The 16,227-nt window shown below is 33.2% G+C and overlaps 1 protein-coding gene across 6 annotated transcripts in view; it reads left to right on the top strand.

Moving 5' to 3' along the window:
* Positions 1-16,227, top strand: part of TRAF3 (TNF receptor associated factor 3) — a 158,993-nt gene that overhangs the window by 20,335 nt on the left and 122,431 nt on the right. For 4 of the 6 annotated variants that reach the window (XM_031953209.1, XM_031953208.1, XM_031953211.1 and 1 more), the window contains one exon: positions 4,308-4,465. The exons of the other annotated variants lie outside the window; for them this stretch is intronic. The gene's annotated coding sequence lies outside the window, so the exon portion shown is untranslated. The remainder of the gene's footprint in view (positions 1-4,307; positions 4,466-16,227) is intronic. 6 annotated transcript variants of the gene reach the window in all.

The raw sequence follows: 16,227 nt of genomic DNA, 5'->3' as shown, positions 1-16,227 counted from the left end.
TTTTAAAAATTATTTTTCCCTGAACACATATGCTCAATTTGGAATATCTTATAAGTTATTTATAGAATTTCTCTACTTGCTACAAATTTTAGAACATAAATTTTGGTTTTGCCTTTCTTTGTGTCCTCATAACTCAATACAGTGCCTGACACATAAGAAGTACTTAATAAATTGTATTTTTAAAAATTATAAATGGCTATCTTAAGTTTAGCAAGGTAAGATAGCCAAGTGTTCCTTGAAATTATTTTTGTAAGTCTTGGATCACTCTCTTATTTGTCTCTCCAAGAACTTGTAAACCACCTTTCCATTTTGCTCTACCTTCTTTGTATCTTTGTATCTCTTGGTACTGGAATATATTAGAAAGAGACAATTTGTTTAGTTTTGCTTTCCATCCCTTTCATTTAGGTGGTCAAGTCATGTAATCTTTCAGAACTCTTATTTTCTCATTTGTAAAATGGGGTAATAATGAGTATAATGCCTACATTGCAGGAATATCTTTAAGGATAAACTGAGACAATGTATGTAGAGCACTTTGTAAACCTTACAAGATGCTATAAAAAAAATCAACCATTATTATTCATTTGTACTTAAACAGTCAATAGTGATAAAGTTTAATTCCTCAGTAATATATCTGCTAATAGTTATTAGACAGAAGTCTCTCATTTAAATACCCACAGTGAATATTTGTAATTGGTTTAAGATATCTGACTCTTTTCCAACATTCCATCTTTCATTATTGTGGAAGCTAAAGAAGGCCTCACAGGACTGAGAAGTTTTCATTTTTCTTTGTTTTGTGGATTAATAGGGTCAAAAAATTTTTCATCTACTGACCACCTTTCAGATTCTTCATGCTGAGCCTAGATATTCTTTGAATAGCAGGCACAGCCTTTGACTGGGCTGTGATCAAAACCTTTCCACTGTGATTGAACCTGCCAGAGCTTGTACTGGAGTACAAGCATAGTTGCTGTCCTCCATGAGATTAATTGCTAAATGAGTTCAAAGACAGAAATCACTTTTTGGTTGGAATGTTAGGGAAAGATTTATAGAAGAGGTGGTAATCTATAGTAGTTAGAATCAGGAATATTAGAGCTGGAAAGAGACCTTTGAGGTCAGATAGTTTAATAATTTTATTTTACAGATGAAGAAACTGAGTCTCAGAGAGGGAAATAACTTGCTCCATGCACAAGGCAAGACTATTATATTACAATAAAAGGAATGACTTACATTGAAGGAATAATCTTTTAAAGCAAAATATATTCATAATGGGAAATGTGAACTTTTTATCTACAACCTGAGTCATTTCTACAATTGCAAAGCATGTTTCATCCATTTAGAGATGCCACCAATCAATTAACAAACATCCATTAGCACTTAGCATATGCTAAGCACAGGGTATCTCACGTGATGAAGATACATAGGAAAAGCAAAAAGTCCTCTCAAGAAGCTTATGGGAGAGAAAGCGTGTATACACAAAGTCAATACAGAGTAGATACAAGTAAACTTTAGTGGGGAAGGAACTTGCAGATGGAGAAACCAGAACAAGCCTTTTGTAGAAGGTGGTATTGGAGCTGAGTCTTTTAGGAAGCTAGGGAGAGCATTTCAGACTTGGGAAATAGTCAATGCAAGAACATTGAAATGGAATAGAGATGTGTTTTGAGAAAAAATATGTAGGCCATTATGGCTGTACTATAGATTGTTCAGAGGGGAATAATGTGTAAAAAAACTAGAAAAATAGAAAATCTTAAAGAACTTTAAAAGCCAAAGGGTAGAGTTTATATTTTATTATAGAAATAACAGGACACGACTAGAGTGGTACTGTGGTATAATGTGGTCAGAACTATGCTTTAGAAGATAATTTAGGAAGCTGTGAGAAGGATGGATTGGAGGTAGGGAAAAGTTTGGCAGGAGTACAATTAAGGGCTATTATTATTGTATTCCAGTAAAGGGTGATGCGGGGTTGAACTAAAGTGATGGCTATGTGAATGGAAGGAACGGACTATATATAAGAAATTCTGAAAATGTAGAAATGAGAATATTGATATGGTCTGGTTTCTCTACTTATATGTTGCTGGTTGAACAAAAATCTCACATTGAAAACTTATGGTTAATATTTGTGGGTGACTAAAAATATTTTTAAAAAGATACTTTCAGTGAGCTTACAGAAGTTGAAATTGCATGCTAATTTGTTGTTCAGTCATTTAGTCATGTTCAACTCTTATGACCCCATTTGGAGTTTTCTTGGCAAAGGTACTAGAGTGGTTTGCCATTTCCTTCTGCAGGTCATTTTACAGGTGAAGAAACTGAGACAGACCCCTTTGGTTTGATTTGCCCATGGTCACAAAGCTAGTGTCTGAGGCTACATTTGAATACACAAAGAAGTCTTACTGACTCCAGTCTCAACACTCTCATTGCGCCATCTAGCTGCGCCCAAATGTGTAGTATTGTAACAAAAATTCTAAAAGCTTCTTTCCTTTTTCTGTGACTTTCTCCCTAGTTTAGAGAAATCATGTAGACAGTTTTTGTTATTGTGCTGATTATTATGGCAATTGTAGAAAAACCATAAAGTTGTTATTTAGGAACAGTGGAAGATACTGGAGCTTTGGTGGTGCTACTTTTTTTTTTTTTTTTTTTTTAGCATGTGCATTCATTAAGTACTCTGGTTATTATGGTATTTAGTATTCTGAGTATTTAGAACAAATATTTGGTATATCAGACATTAATTAAGCATCTTTTGTATGCTAGACACTATGCTAGGGGATAAAAATACAAAGACAAAAATGAAAGTCCTTGACCTCAGGAATCTTTATATGTCTCTGAGCTATAGTTTCCTTATTCATAAACTGGGGGTGGTAATAATATTTAGCAGTACTTACTTTAGGTAAGTCCAAATGCTATAATATGTATAAAAGCACTTTATAGACTTTCAACAAGTTGCTTAATCTTTGTCTCAGTTTTCTCATTTTTCAAATAAAAATAATACTAGTGCTTCCCTCACAGATGATTGTGAAAATAAAAGGAGATCACTTTTGTCAAGCACTTTGCAAAACTTAAATATATACAATATATGCATATATATGCACACATATATGTATATATGTACATATATACTAGCTAATATCATTTTAAAATGTCAGTTGATATTATTTTAGTATATTATAATGTTCTTCTATAAAGGAACCATAGAAAGACAGAGATAGAAATTGTATAGAATAAGGGGGGAATGGTAAAAATCATGAATACATAGAAACATATAAAAATTTCAATATGATCATAGCATTTAGAGCTGTACAGGACCTTTGAGATCATCTAGTTCAAGCTTTTCATTTTTTTTTTAAGATGAAGAAACTCAGAAATAGAGTTCCTCATTACTGAAAGGATATAACCAAGAACCCTGAAGGATTCAAGGATTTTCTGGAATTCATTATTTTGTGTGTCTACCTGCTGCTTATCTGTTTTTCTTAAGAACTTCAAAAATTTGGGATTTCATTGGACTGGGCATTCTTTCTACTTCTACATATTACAATCCTTCTATAGCACCAGGGATTGTTTCATGATTTTCTGTGACTAGATAATCACTTATTGAGCTAACTTCTGGTGATGAAATTTGTTTTGAATATTTACTTGGATAATACTCTGCACAGAGGAAATTGGTATAATAGAACACTAGATTTGGAATCAGGAATCATGGATTTGAATAATGACTTCCCTTTGTGACCTTGGTCAAGGTATTCCATCTCTTTGGATTTCAATTCCCTTATTGGATTAGGTCAGGTATTCTTAACATTTTTTGTGTCATGGACACCTCTGGAAATCTGATAAAGCCTGTGTACTTCTCAGAATAACAAAGCTTTTAAATGTTTATAATAAAATACATATGATTACAAAAGAAATAAATTATATTGAAATAAAGGTATAACTTTTTTCCAACCTAAGTTTCTGGACCCCTTAAAATGGACCATAGGTTAAGAACTCTGAATTAGGTTATTTCTAAGGTTACTTTGAATTTGAAAAGTGGATAGTGATGATTTACTATAATTTGCAAAGTACTTTCTTTACTACAGTCCTGTGAGTTAGAAGTTTCATTTTATAATTGTATTATAGGTACTGGGGCTGGCTTGTGCCAATGCACAGAGGTGGAGTGAGATGATTTATCAAGTCAGGAATAGTTAGCAGTCCAAATGATGAGAATGTAGAATGGGAAAATGGGAGTGATGTGAAATAAGGTTGGAAAAAATTGGTTGAAGCAAGGTTATGGAATGCCATACTCTTAAATGCCAGGCTAATAAGGAGTTTGTATTTTATCCTAGAGACAATCGGGAGACATTGAAGGCTTTTGAGCAGGGGAATGACATGATTGAACTTGTGCCTTAGGAAGATTATTTTGACAACTGTATGGTGGATAGATATGGAGAAAAAAGAGACTGGAATCTGGGAGACCAATTAGGAGGCCATTATAATTATCCAGGTGAGTAGTAATAAAGGTCTACACTAGGATTATGCTAATGTCAGTGGAGAGTAGGAATGGATTTGAGAGATTTTGTGGAAACAGAATTGACATTTCTTGATATGAAATCTGTAGTATTCCCTTTCACACTTTTAATTCCCAGAATAATTACTCCAGGCTTAAAGCATTATGTGAGTCCATTATCCATATATAGCTCATGAGCACTAAATGATATATTTCCTTTCTTTTTTTTTTTTTTTTTTTTTTTTGATTAATGAGAAAGAACATTTAGTTCAAAGAAAGGCATATAATGAAGTAACATAGTAAGACAATTTGTAATAAAAAGTTCCTTTCATTAAATATAGTATACTTTTTCCACAAAAATATATCAATAGTAAGAATGAACATGAAAGCCACCATGCATGAGGGCCTCAAATGTGGAAAATCTCTAAAAGAAGAATATTTTGCACCTCTGATTTATGGCAGGATCCATGACATCTTCTGAAAATATCATCATATTGCTGTCACTAGGCTTGTTCTTTGATGAACACAGTGCATCTTCTGGGTACATTTATCCACTAGGACTACTGGGCTCTTAGTCAGTGCTTCTGTACTCATCTTTATAAGGTTAATCTCAATCTGCTAACTATGGCTAAAACCTCATGCTAACAGCCACTACACACAGCTATGCTCCCAAGCTAAGATTAAATCTTTCCTTTTTGATCCCTGAGCTAGACTGGTAACAAAGCTTTCTGTCAAAGATAATAATGTGGTTTGGGATTAGGACAATCTGTCACACTGCTTAGACTTCCTTTGACTTAGCAAATTACTTTGAGCCATAACAAAAGCCAGGCTAAGGACACTAGGCAAATTCCTATCTTTATTATGTATGTCTGTATGTAGCAGAGTCTTGAATAGTTTGATGCTGTATTTATGATTTACAAATAATTTTGGTAAATTATAATATAATGCTAAAATATGCATAGTCTTTGATATTTCCATTCAGAAGTAATTACAATCTTTCAGGTATAAGTTTCCAGTAATCTGTTCTGCTTTCCTTCTTTCTTATCTTCATTAAGATTGACCATCTCTGAGAGAGGAATATTAAAGATTCCTACAATTATATTGTGACTTTTTTTTTTGGCAGCTTGTTTAACTTTTCCTCTAAGAACTTAGATGTCATACCATTTAGTACATAGCTATTTAGCAGAGTATTGTTTCTTTGTGATTCCTTAAAATATAATGTAGTTCCCTATTTTTTTCTCATGACCTTGTCAAATTTAGTTATTGCATTATCTGAAATGATGATTATCTACTTTTGTTAACTGTCTGAAGCATAGTAATTTAAAAATAAATTCTAATTCAATAAGTATTGCTAAGTATCTGCTATATACAAATAAATGTCTTGGGTACTATAGTAACTATAAAAACAAACCAAAAAAGCAATTCCTTTCTTCAAGGTAATCAGCTCTCATTTTCATAACAAGGAATGTATATAATATAAATAAATAGAAGAAAGCAAAAACTTAATAACTATAATTTTAACTGTGAAGGAATCAAATATAACAAGAAGGAAAAAAGTTAATAAAATAAAGATAATAAGATCCAGTAAAATAATACCCACAAATACCAACTATTTGCTGTATTCAAATAATACAACTGTTGCCTTTCTTAATCCATTTCCATTTCCATTTCCATTTCAGGTTATCATTATTGTTTGTTTTCTTCCATTTTTTTTCTTCCTTATCTTTCATGAAAGCACTTGGTCTCCTCTCCCACAGACCTTCTCCCTTTCCTCTTCTTACCTTGCCTTAATCCATGTTCCTTAAATTTATTTGTAATACTTTTTTTTTTAATCCTTCTTCTTCTCTGCCAAGATAAGAGTAGCATTTACAATCTTATTCTTCTCTATCCCCTATCCCCTACCATTTCACTCTTTTAATTTCAGCAATGGAAGCCTTTTGTAAGAAGTATTCATTTATTTCATCCTTTTCCAAAATCCTTTCCTCTTCTAGACTATTCTGGAATCCATTTTTCTGTTCATTTGTTTTGCATTAGCTGCAAATTCTTTCCTCTTTGAATGTCCCTTACATAAAATGGAGCTTTTGGAAGGGCCTCAATGTCTTGAGACAACTGCCCACTGATTGGCAGGATAATGATATTTTTCTTCCTAAATCTAAGGGCTTTTTCTATATAACTATATATTCCCACAACTTTAATAAGAAAGTTTAAAAAAAAAAACATGCCAAAAATCTAGTCTCCCAATGACTTCATTTAGTTATTTCTTGGTGTGATTCTCTTATTTAAAATACTTTGTGTCAAATATCTTTATCACTTCTGGTTTCTTTTGACATTTTGCAGGATTTTTGCAGCAACTTTTTTTGTCTTGTTTTGTTTTTCTCCTTATTAAAGCTTTTTATTTTTCAAAACATATGCATGGACAATTCTTCAACATTAACCCTTGCAAAACCTTGTGTTCCAGTTTTCCCCTTTTCTCCACCATCTCCCCCAGATGGCAAGTAATCCAATATTATGTTAAACATGGTAGAAATATATGTTAAATTCAATATATGCATACATATTTATACAATTATCTTGCTGCACAAGAAAAATCAAATCAAACCAGAAAAAAAAGAGAAAGTAAAATGTAAGCAAACAACAAGAAGAGTGATCTGCAGTTTGAAAGGACAACAACAAAGATCTTAGTAGGTTAATATCAAAACATAGAGTATACTTCAAATGAGGAAAGCTTGCTGTTGATATAGTCTTGAAATGTCATTGTCAGTCAATAAACATATATCCAGCTCTTGTTATGTGCCAAAACCTGGATTAAGCACTGAAGATACAAAGAAAGCTAAAAAAAACAATTCCTGCTCTCAAGGAGGTTACAATCCAGTAGGGGAAATAACATGTAAACAATCATATGCCAACAAGATATACACAAGATAAATTAGAGATAATCAATAGAGAAGAAGGCATTAGAATTAAGGGGGAATAGGGAAATGCTTCTTGTGTAGGAGATTGGATTTTAGCTGGGTCTTCAGGGAAGCTAGTAAGTACAGATGATTCTGAAGAGGATTCCATGTGGAGTATTAATAAATGCCAGTTTACTTGACTGGCTTGGACTATACAAAGAGATGAAGTGAAACAATGAACCTTAAAGAATGTTTTTCATTTAAAGGATGGGTAATCTGAAATGGTGGCTCCTAAGCTACTTCAAGTTTGTATTGACTCATTTTGTAGATAATGGCATACTTTTTTGATTGGCATATAGTTAAGGCATTGATTAAAACTCCTTCAGTTAGCTTAAAGGTTCTGCCCCTGGATGTCTTTTGTTGAAATTGATTAAGGGTTCAAGACTTTACTTTGGATTTGGGGATCATTTTTTTTTTCAGATTGATATTGGACACTCTCTATATTAGGAGTTCTCAATTTTTTTTTTGTATTATAGACCCCTTCTCAGAATAATGTTTTTAAGTAATTACATAATACACAAGTAATACATAAGATTACGGAGGAAACAAATTATATTGATCTATAATTATCATTTTTAAAAAAACATACATCCTAGGTTAAGTACTCCAATTCTATAATATGAATTATTATGCTATAGATAAAGTTAAAGTGATGAAAATTGGTTCTCCTTGCCTGGAACACACTCCTCTGTACTTGGAATAGAAATACTTCAAATTCTAGGATGGCTGCACTAAGTTCAAGATATCATGTGGTTCTACATCCATCAGAACCCTAGTTCATGAACTCTGGACCAAAAGAACATAATAGCTGAATTATGTTGAATTTTTGTCAAACATAAGCCAAAAGCCAGATTCTGGAAAAAGAGAATCATCCATTGCATTACTCTTGGCAAATATTTCTAGAGGCAGCAGTGTGACAAAATCACCTGAAAAAGTCCTTGTAACAGTCATGAGTTGCCCCTTGACATTTGTAACCTAACTGCACACATTCTCTCCATATCTACTCTGTGTGTGTCCATTCTTCCCACTAATGATGTATGTATCTATGGGAGATTGCACCCCAGATTTATGGTAAAACTTTTCTATTGGCATTTTTTTAAACTATGACATTTAATGTCTTTTATATGAACTAATTCTGTCTTCTAGATATTTAAAGGGATGTCAGAACTGGAAATAAAGTAGATGTCAAAGGCAACTCTAACTGTTACAAGGTTGCTATATTTTGAGTGATGTCATTGTATTGCTTCCTCTGGGAATGTTTGTCAAGAGTAATCTAATGGAGGTTCTGTTACTGGGTTCTGGCTTCAGTTTAAATCTTTGACTATAGGGCTATCTCTGTTGTTTTCTTTTGGTTTAAAAACAAAGGAATTTTTTTTTTTTTTTTTAAGAAAAATTACATTGGAAACAATGTAATTGTCCATTGATTGGGATGATTGCTAAACAAATTGTGGTACTTGATAAGAATCAATGAATGTGAAGATTCAGAGAAGCATGAGAAAGTTATATGATCTGACATAGATTGAAGTAAGTAGAATCAGGGAGACCATATACATAACTTCAGCTACATAAAAGTCACAAAAAAGAACAAAATACCTCAACCTAGATTCATTTAACTTTTTTTTTTTATTATAGCTTTTTACTGACAAAACATATGCATGGGTAATTTTTCAACATTGACCCTTGCAATCACTTCTGTTCCAACTTTTCCCTTCTTTCCCTCCACCCCCTCCCCTAGATTGCAGGCAGTCTCATACATATTAAACATGTTAAAGTATATCTTAAATACAATATGTATGTACATATTTATACAGTTCTCTTGTTGCGCAAGAAAAATCGGATTTAGAAAGATAAAAATAACCTGGGAAGAAAAACAAAAATTCAAGCAGTCCCCATTCATTTTCCAGTGTTCTTTCTCTGGGTATACCTGGTTCTATTCATCACTGATAAATTGGAACTGGATTGGATCCTCTCATTGCCAAAGATAGCCACTTCCATCAGAATTGATCGTCATATAGTATGGTTGTTGAAGTGTATAATAATCTCTTGGTTCTGCTCATTTCACTTAGCATTAGTTCATGTAAGTCTCTCTAAGCCTCTCTGTATTCATCCATGATGAGTTAACTTATGACAAAACTTTTCCCTGATAAAGAGAGGAGAAAATTCACTTCCCTTGTGAAAATTTTCAAACTCAGTTAATGTCTAGTTTTGCTGGATATCTTTTTTTAAATTTATATTTCTTTTTTTTGTTTGTTTGTTTCCAGGAGTGACTTGTTAAGGAGAGGAGGGAAAATATATTTGGAACTGAAGATGATGTAAAAACAAAAATATCAATTTAAAAGAACAGCAAAACAATTGTTCAGGTTATGTGCCTTATCTATGGAAAAAGACCTGCTTGGCTTTTCTTCTTTTATATAATGATTTACTTTGTTATCCTGGAGTCTAGACTATACAGCATTTCATTTTGTAAAAAGGAGATTTTCAGTCCTGAAACCCCTAATTCCTTAAAGCAGAGTAGAGATTCTCCTAAGTAGCTCAAACTCAGTTCTTCCTGATCACTGAGTTTAGAATCTCTGAGAATGACTCACTTTAGCTCATGGTGACCATTGTCTTCTGATTTTAAGTACTGAAGCTATACTGTAAGCCATGAAGAGGGTGTTTACTATATAACTAACTAAATAACTAACAAACAGATCTGAGCTTCGCTCTTTTCTTGTTTCAAATTTTAAACCTTGTTTATTTTTTCTGAATAGATAAGTGGCTAGAGGAAAAAAAACAAAACAAAACCCTGGATATAGCTAAGCTCAGTAAACAAAGTTATCCTCTCCTTGCCCAGCAACATTCTTCTTCCCCATTAGTATTTTTTCAAATACATGTGGAGATATTTTTCAACATTAATTTTTGTAAGACTTTGTGTTCCAAATTTTTCTCCCTCCCTTCCTCACCTCTCCCATCCTCTAGACAGTAAGCAATCTGATATAAATTAAATATGTGCAGTCCTTTTAAACATATTTCCATATTTGTCATGTTGTGTAAGCAAAATCAGACCAAAAAAGGAAAAACCATGAGAAAGAAAAAACAAACAAAAAGTGAAAATACTATGCTTCAATCCATATTCAGTCTCCATAGTTTTCTCTCTAGATGCGGATGGCATTTTCCATTCTAAGTCTATTGGAACTGCCTTGAATCACTGCATTATTGAGAAGAGCCAACTCCAGATTTGTTTGTTAGTTGATCATCACATAATCTTGTTGCTGTCTACAGTGTTTTCTTGGTTCTGCTCACTCCACTCAGAATCAATTCATATAAGTCTTTCCAAGCTATTCTGAAATCAGCCTGCTTATCATTTCTTATAGAACAATAGTATTCCATTATATTCTTATACCAGAACTTATTCTATCATTCCCCAACTACTCAATTTCCAGTTCTTTGTCACTATACCATTTTTGCATATGTGGTCCTTTTACCTCTTTGATGATCTCTTTGGGATACAGACCTACATGTGAGTCTGTTGGATCAAAAGGTACATACACAGTTTTATAACCCTTTGGGCACAGTTCCATATTGCTCTCCAAAATGGTTGGATCATTTCATAACTCCACCATGAACAGTATATTGGTGTCCCAGTTTCACCAGGTCCCCTCCAACTTCATTCTCTTTTCCTCTCATCTTGATCAATCTGACATATATGAATTGATACTTCAGAGTAATCTTAATTTGCATTTCTCTAATCATTAGTGATTTAGAACATTTTTTCATATGACAGTAGATGGCTTTAATTTCTTTAACTGAAAATTGTCTGTTCATGACCTTTGACCATTTATTAATTGGGTAATAAATATCACTTAATTCTCTATGTATTTTAGAAAGGCCTTTATCAGAAATATTGGCTATAAAAATTGTTTACCAGCTTTGTGCTTTCTTTATAATCTTGGCTGCATTGGTTTTGTTTGTGCAAGAACTTTAATTCAATGAAATCAAAATTATCCGTTTTGCATTTTATAATGTTCTCTGGTTCTTCTTTGGCCATAAATTCCTCCCTTCTCCACATATCTGACAGATGATCCCTTGTTCTGTGCCTAGTTTTTGCCATACTATTTTCTAATTTTCCTAGCAATTTTTATCAAATAGTGAGTCTTTGGGTTTATCAAACACTAGATTACTATAGTTACTGACTATTGTGCCTTGTGTACCTAACTATTAATTACACTGATCCTACTCTTATTTCTTAGCCAGTACCAAATGGTTTTCATGACTGCTACTTTATAATATACTTTTAGGTTACCTGGCAACATTCTTAACCTTTAATATGCAGATATAGTCAGCAAAGAGAAATGTGCCTTTGAGTTTAGTTTTACATTAGATATAAAATACTGTTCTCTTGGACCTGACAATAGAGTGCATGTTGTTTGAGGACCAGTTTACATTTTTAGTTCAGATATGTTTTTTATCAAGTAATGCTATTTTTGGCCCATAGCACAAAGATCTTCATCTTCCACAGCAGAGAGAATTGATTGTCTTTATGATCTCCTCTGAAAATTGGGATGAAATTCAACTGATCTTTGGTCCCTGAAAATTAATAAATTAATACAATATCCCTGACAAGAAATTCTCTAGTCTCTGCTTGAAGATGTCAAATGGTGGAAAACCCATTACATCCTAATGCAGTCCATTCTACATTAGCACAGCTTCACTTGTTTTTCCTTAAATTAAGCTGAAAATTTCTTTGCAGTTTCCATCCTCTGCTCTTAGGGCTCTACCTTTTGAGGATAAGCAAGTCTAATTTCTCTTCCACATAATGAGTGGTAATATGGGATAGTGGAGAGAGTACTAATTTTGAAGTTAGAGGACCCTATTTTATATCCTGGCTCTGTTAGTTATTTTACCATACTTTGGGCAAGTTACTTCATTTCTTTGAGGGGTTTATTCTGTTGTGTTTTGTCTGGAAAATGTGGTGGGGTGGGGGTGGGGAGGATGAAAGAACTGTATTTGATGGTGTTTAAGGCCCTTAAAACTCAAAATCCTGTGATCTTGTGAACCTTTTATTTATTTTTTTTTAATTTTTTTTTTTTACATTTTTTTTTTTTTTATTTAATAGCCTTTTATTTACAGGATATATACATGGGTGACTTTACAGCATTAACAATTGCCAAACCTCTTGTTCCAATTTTTCACCTCTTACCGCCCCCCCACCCCCTCCCCTAGATGGCAGGATGACCATTAGATGTTAAATATATTAAAATATAACTTAGATACACAATAAGTATACATGACCAAAACTTTATTTTGCTGTACAAAAAGAATCAGACTCTGAAATATTGTACAATTAGCTTGTGAAGGAAATCAAAAATGCAGGTGTGCATAAATATAGGGATTGGGAATTCAATGTAATGGTTTTTAGTCATCTCCCAGAGTTCTTTTTCTGGGCATAGCTAGTTCAGTTCATTACTGCTCCATTAGAAATGATTGGTTGATCTCGTTGCTGAGGATGGCCTGGTCCATCAGAACTGGTCATCATATAGTATTGTTGTTGAAGTATATAATGATCTCCTGGTCCTGCTCATTTCACTCAGCATCAGTTCGTGTAAGTCTCTCCAGGCCTTATCTTGTGAACCTTTTAAATACTCAAGGACAGCTATAATATCTCTACTAAGTTGTCTCTTCCAGGCAAAATGTCCCCAATTCCTTCAGCATATTGTTCCTTATCATGTTTTCGAATACTCTTAACATTTTAATTGCTTTTTGTTAGATTCATTCCAGCTTTTTATCTTATCCCTTCTTAAATGTAGAGTTCCAAATGTGGTCTAACAAGGACAGAAGACTGCAAAACAAAATCATGTTCACAGAACTTTTGGGACTCAGCTTCCATTAATGTAACCTGAAACCATTTTATCTCTTTTTCTCCATCATATCCCTTTTTTTTTTTTTTTTTTTTTTTTTAATACGGCAACAACAAAATTATATGATGCTCATTTCTTTTTTTTTTTCTTTTTTTTTTTAATAACTTTTTATTGACAGAACCCATGCCAGGGTAATTTTTTACAACATTATCCCTTACACTCACTTCTGTTCTGATTTTTTCCCTCCCTCCCTCCATCCCCTCCCCCAGATGGCAAGCAGTCCTATACATGTTAAAGAGGTTACAGTATATCTTAGATACAATATATGTGTGCAGAACCGAACAGTTCTCTTGTTGCTCAGGGAGCACTGGATTCAGAAGGTATAAATAACCCAGGAGGAAAAACAAAAATGCAAACAGTTTACATTCATTTCCTAGTGTTCTTTCTTTGGGTGTAGCTGCTTCTGTCCATCCTTGATCAATTGAAACTGAGTTAGATCTTCTCTTTGTTGAAGAAATCCACTTCCATCAGAATACATCCTCATACAGTATTGTTGTTGAGGTATATAATGATCTCCTGGTTCTGCTCATTTCACTCAGCATCAGTTCATGTAAGTCTTGCCAATCCTCTCTGTATTCATCCTGCTGGTCATTTCTTAGAGAACAATAATATTCCATAACATTCATGTACCACAATTTACTCAACCATTCTCCAGTTGATGGGCATCCATTCATTTTCCAGCTTCTGGCCACTACAAACAGGGCTGCCACAAACATTTTGGCACATACAGGTCCCTTTCTCTTCTTTAGTATCTCTTTGGGGTATAAGCCCAGCAGAAACACTGCTGGATCAAAGGGCATGCACAGTTTGATAACTTTTTGGGCATAGTTCCAAATTGCTCTCCAGAATGGCTGGATGTGTTCACAACTCCACCAACAATGTATCAGTGTTCCTGTTTTCCCACATCCCCTCCAACATTCCACATTATCTTTCCCTGTCATTCTAGCCAATCTGACAGGTGTGTAGTGGTATCTCAGAGTTGTCTTAATTTGCATTTCTCTGATTAATAATGATTTGGAGCATATTTTCATATGGCTAGAAATAGTTTTAATTTCTTTGTCTGAGAATTGTCTGTTCATATCCTTTGACCATTTATCAATTGGAGAATGGCTTGATTTCTTATAAATTAGAGTCAATTCTCGATATATTTTGAAAATGAGGCCTTTATCAGAACCTTTGACTGTAAAAATGTTTTCCCAGTTTATTGTTTCCCTTCTAAACTTGCCTGCATTAGTTTTGTTTGTACAAAAACTTTTCAATTTGATATAATCAAAATTTTCAATTTTGTAGTCAATAGTGATTTCTAGTTCTTCTTTAGTCATAAATTCCTTCCTCTTCCACAGGTCTGAGAGGTAAACTATCCTATTTATTTATAATCCACTTCCAATTTATTTATAATCTCATTCTTTATACCTAGATCATGAATCCATTTTGACCTTATCTTAGTGTACAGTGTTAAGTGTAGGTCAATGACTAGTTTCTGCCATACTAATTTCCAATTTTCCCAGCAATTTTTGTCAAATAATGCATTCTTATCCCAAAAACTGGGGTCTTTGGATTTGTCAAACATTAGATAATTAAAGTTATTGATTGTTTTGTCCTTTGAACCTAACCTATTCCATTGATCAACTAGTCTATTTCTTAGCCAGTACTAGATGGTTTTAGTAACTACTGCTTTATAATATAATTTTAGATCTGGTACAGCTAGGCCACCTTCATTTGATTTTTTTTTTTCATTAATTCCCTTGAAATTCTTGACCTTTTGTTTTTCCATATGAACTTTGTTGTTATTTTTTCTAGGTCATCAAAATAGTTTTTTGGGAGTCTGATTGGTATAGCGCTAAATAAATAGATTAGTTTAGGTAGTATTGTCATCTTTATTATATTTGCTCGCCCAGTCCAAGAGCATTTAATATTTTTCCAGTTGGTTAGATCAGACTTAATTTGTGTGGAAAGTGTTTTGTGGTTTTGCTCATAAAGTTTCTGATTTTCCCTTGGTAGATAGATTCCTAAATATTTTATACAATCAGTAGTTACTTTAAATGGAATTTCTCTTTGTAACTCTGACTGTTGGATTTTGTTAGTGATATATAAGAATGCTGATGACTTATGTGGGTTTATTTTATATCCTGCAACTTTGCTAAAGTTGTGGATTATTTCTAATAACTTTTTAGTAGAATCTCTGGGGTTCTCTAAGTATACCATCATATCATCAGCAAAGAGTGATAATTTGGTTTCCTCATTGCCTGTTCTTATTCCTTTAATCTCTTTCTCAACTCTTATTGCCAAAGCTAGCATTTCTAATACAATATTAAATAGTAATGGTGATAGTGGGCAACTTTGTTTCACTCCTGATCTTATTGGGAATATATCCCATTATTTAGTCACTGATAATAAACATTTATTAATCACCTAAGCACATTGTTATCTCATAAGATGTACAGTAGTACCTTAAATTTATGATATTGGCATGTTTGTAAATTGGACCCATTTGGAGATGTTGATCAATTAGCTATTCCTAATCATACTCATTATAGTATCTTTTTATATTTTTCTTTCTTGTGCAGATATGGTTAGTGAAGGGAAATGGACTTTTGGGTTTGGCTTTATGTTAGATATAACACTGTTCTCATAGTTCTGGCAATAGAATATATGTTGTTTGTCTGAGGACCAGTTTACATTCTTAGTTCAGAGATTTTCATTATCAGATAATAGTATTTTTGTCTATAGCACAAAGGTCATCTACATAGAGATGCATATAGCATAGAGAAGGGATTAACATAAGGGCCCTTCGAAGGACATAATTTTTTTAGTTCTAATTTTGCCACATTGATGACTTACTGCCAGTTGTTATTTAAACACATGGCCAAATATTCCTGGGGAATGTGATTTCCTCTACATTTCCAGATTT

Source organism: Sarcophilus harrisii, chromosome 2, assembly GCF_902635505.1.
Source record: "Sarcophilus harrisii chromosome 2, mSarHar1.11, whole genome shotgun sequence".
Classification (NCBI taxonomy): Eukaryota; Metazoa; Chordata; class Mammalia; order Dasyuromorphia; family Dasyuridae; genus Sarcophilus; species Sarcophilus harrisii.
Note: the sequence above shows the minus strand (reverse complement) of the source record. Positions and strands in the feature narration are given on the sequence as shown.